We start from the raw sequence: 4,248 nt of genomic DNA, 5'->3' as shown, positions 1-4,248 counted from the left end.
GTGAAGCGTAACATTCAACATCACAGAAACTCAGGGGGCAAATTAGCAGTTGTATCATCGACATAATTTTCATCTATGAATTTTCTAGCAAAACAATTTAAATACCATATTGCCTAGGACCTTATACATCAGCACACGTATTCTAGAATGCAATGTGTAGGCTAGTAGATAAAATAAGTTCATGGTATCCCTATGAGACTAAGGCTATGGTCACACTAGGCAAATATTTGACCAAAATGAGTGTCAAACATTTTTCCAGGAGCATTTTCCAAATATCTGGATATGATTTTTGGAAAATAATCCTACCACGATATTATATATCCAATATGAGCTAAAAATGTTTGCTGGTTTGGCTGTGGCGATGGATTCTTTTTCGATTTCTGTCAAATATTTGCCCAGTGTGACCATAGCATAAGTGAGTCCACAATACCTAACATTACTCGTATTTACACTCAGAATTTCTATCAATGATACTGCCCCTTCCTTGTTGTTGTAATGGAAATTAAGGTGTCACCCAATGTCCAACGTGATACTTGCTACTGTTGTTGGCATTATAATTTACATAGAGGGTGTGTCCCCTGGGTGTTCTGTATGATCATGAAGATCGATGTGTTGGCATTCTTTTCTCACTGGTTTCATTCAAAGCAGAGAAAATATTTGACTTTGTTGAATGACTTGCAGGCAGGCCATTACAGACGGGCACATACTTAAGGAATACACCACCATTATAATCCACACACATTTACAATCCACTGCACATACTCGTAGTTGTACATAATGAAGTAATGAATGAATTCATTCGTTGTGTGGTAGCTTCCTTGGCCATTTCCATGAAAGAAGACAAAGTTAAGTGGTCCATAATGATAATCGATGAGATTAAACCGTGTACTTTCCCAGATCCCAGTGCTTAAGCAAAGCCAACTTTTAAGAAAATTTGGGAAAATTTACTCATTAGGTGTCGTTTAATGAAGTCATAGAATACAGGTGATTTAATGAGTATACCTGAAAAAATTCTTCGATTGATCATCATCTCAATCATCTCAACAAATTGAAATTAAATATAAATCTCATGCAACTTTATGTGAGAATTTTCCTTTTTATAATCCCCTAAAAAGGGGTTTACTGTAAAAAATGTGTGTACTAGAGAAACACCTGATTATGGATACAATTTGTTGGCATATACGTTGTAATGCTTCATTTCCGCTTGGGATAAACATCCGGTTGAACATATTTTAATGTGGAGAATAAGTACAGATTTTCACACTTTTTATCAGGAAATAAATGAGTTTTGTTTTGGGATTTCGAAAAATGGATAAAAAAAATTTTCAAGTATTAATTGTTGTTATTGGTTCTAACTTCGAACATAAACATATGACCACAAGAAAGAAAAACCTGATTTATAATTATAAAACAACTCCAAATATCTGAGACAATTTTGGAAGACCCAACTAATTTTTAAAAATCTCAAATCAATATATCCCTAAATTTTATTTATGAAATGGGATTTCGTTTCTATGTAGTATTTATACCCTGCGCCACACTGTGGAACAGGGTATTATAAGTTAGTGCATATGTTTGTAACACCAAGAAGGAGACGAGATAGACACAGGGTGTCTTTGGCAATAATGCTCAGGGTGGGTCCCTGAGTCGATATAATCATGTCCGTCCGTCCGTCTGTCCGTCTGTCTGTGAACACATTTTTGTGATCAAAGTCTAGGTCGCAATTTAAGTCCAATCGCCTTCAAATTTGGCACATGTTCCTAATTTGGGTCAAAATAGAACGCTATTGATTTTGGAAGAAATCGGTTCAGATTTAGATATAGCTCCCATATATATCTTTCGCCCGATATGCACTAATATGGACCCAGCAGCCAGAGTTTTATACCAATTTGCTTGAAATTTTGTACAAACATAACACTTAGTCGTATAGTCAAGTGTGCAAAATTTGATTGAAATCGGTTCAGATTTAGATATAGCTCCCATATATATCTTTCGCCCGATATGGACTCATACGGTCCCAGAAGCCATAGTTTTACCCCAATGTGGTTGAAATTTTGCACAAGGAGTAGAATTAGCATTGTAGCAATGCGTGCCAAATTTGGTTGAAATCGGTTCAGATTTAGATATAGCTCCCATATATATATTTCGCCCGATATGGACTAATATGGTCCTAATTTGGTTGAAATTTTGCACAGAAAGTAGATTTAGCATTGTAGCTATACCTGCCAATTTTGGTTGAAATCGATTCAGATTTAGATATAGCTCCCATATATATCTTTCGCCCGATATGCACTTATATGGACCCAGAAGCCAGAGTTTCATCCCGATTAGCTTGAAATTTTGCACAAGGAGTACAATTGGTAGTATAGTCATGTGTGCCAAATTTGATTGAAATCGGTTCAGATTTAGATATAGCTTCCATATATATTTTTCGCCCGATATGGGCTTATATGGCCCCAGAAGCCAGAGTTTTGGCCCAATTTGGTTGAAATTTTGCACTAGGAGTACAATTAGTAATATACTCATGTGTGCCAAATTTAATTGAAATCGGTTCAGATTTAGATATAGCTCCCATATATATGTTTTTCTGATTTCGACAAAAATGGTCAAAATACCAACATTTTCATTGTAAAATCGCCACTGCTTAGTCGAAAAGTTGTAAAACTGCACCCAGAGAAGGAATATGATCACCTCAAACATGTTTCAAGAGCAAAATGTTATTTTTGGATGGTGACCATGTAACATGTTTGCTGCAACCATGTTACTTTCTCGGAAATTATGGATCTGTTTTCGGAAAGCATATTATGTTTGCCGAGAAAACAACATTTTTGCGACAAACACGTTACATGGTCTCCATCCAAAAATAACATTTTGCCCTTGAAACATATTTGAGGTGATCATATTCCTTCTCTGGGTGTGACTCTAATTTTCCTAAGCTTCTAATACATATATATCGAGCGATAAATCATAAATAAAGTTTTGCGAAGTTTCCTTAAAATTGCTTCAGATTTAAATGTTTCCCATATTTATACCCTGCTCCACACTGTGGAACAGGGTATTATAAGATAGTGCATATATTTGCAACACCCAAAAGGAGACGAGATAGACACATGGTGTCTTTGGCAAAATGCTCAGGATGGGCTCTTGAGTCGATATAGCGATGTCCGTTTGTCCGTCTGTCCGTGAACACATTTTTGTAATCAAAGTCTAGGTCGCAGTTTTAGTCCAATCGACTTCAAATTTCGCACAAGTATGTGTGTTGGCTCAGAATAGATCCCTATTGATTTTGGAAGAAATCGGTTCAGATTTAGATATAGCTCCCATATATATATTTCGCCTGATATGGACTTATATGGCCCCAGAAGCCAGAGTTTTACCCTAATTTACTTAAAATTTTGCACAAGAAGAATAGTTAGTACTATAGTCAAGTGTGTCCAATTTTATTGAAATCGGTTCAGATTTAGATATAGCTCCCATATATATCTTTCGCCCGATATGGACTAATACGGTCCCAGAAGCCATAGTTTTAGCCCAATTTGGTTGAAATTTTGCACAAGGAGTAGAATTAGCATTGTAGCTATGCGTGCCAAATTTGGTTGAAATCGGTTCAGATTTAGATATAGCTCCCATATATAGCTTTCGCCCGATTTACACTCATATGACCACAGAGGCTAATTCTTTGCTCCAATTTAGTTGAAATTTTGCACAGGGAGTAGAATTAGCATTGTAGCTATGCGTGCCAAATTTGGTTGAAATCGGTTCAGATTTAGATATAGCTCCCATATATAGCTTTCGCCCGATTTACACTCATATGACCACAGAGGCTAATTCTTTGCTCCAATTTAGTTGACATTTTGCACAGGGAGTAGAATTAGCATTGTAGCTATGCGTGCAAAATTTGGTTGAAATCGGTTCAGATTTAGATATAGCTCCAATATATAGCTTTCGGCCGATTTACACTCATATGACCATAGAGGCCAATTTTTTGGTCCGATTTAGTTGAAATTTTGCACAGGGAGTAGAATTAGCATTGTTGCTATGCGTGCCAAATTTGGTTGAAATCGGTTCAGATTTAGATATAGCTCCCATATATATGTTTTTCTGATTTCGACAAAAATGGTCAAAATACCAACATTTTCCTTGTAAAATCGCCACTGCTTAGTCGAAAAGTTGTAAAAATGACTCTAATTTTCCTAAACTTCTAATACATATATATCGAGCGATAAACCATAAATAAACTTTTTCGAA

Source organism: Haematobia irritans, chromosome 4 (assembly GCF_050003625.1).
Source record: "Haematobia irritans isolate KBUSLIRL chromosome 4, ASM5000362v1, whole genome shotgun sequence".
Lineage (NCBI taxonomy): Eukaryota > Metazoa > Arthropoda > Insecta > Diptera > Muscidae > Haematobia > Haematobia irritans.
Note: the sequence above shows the minus strand (reverse complement) of the source record.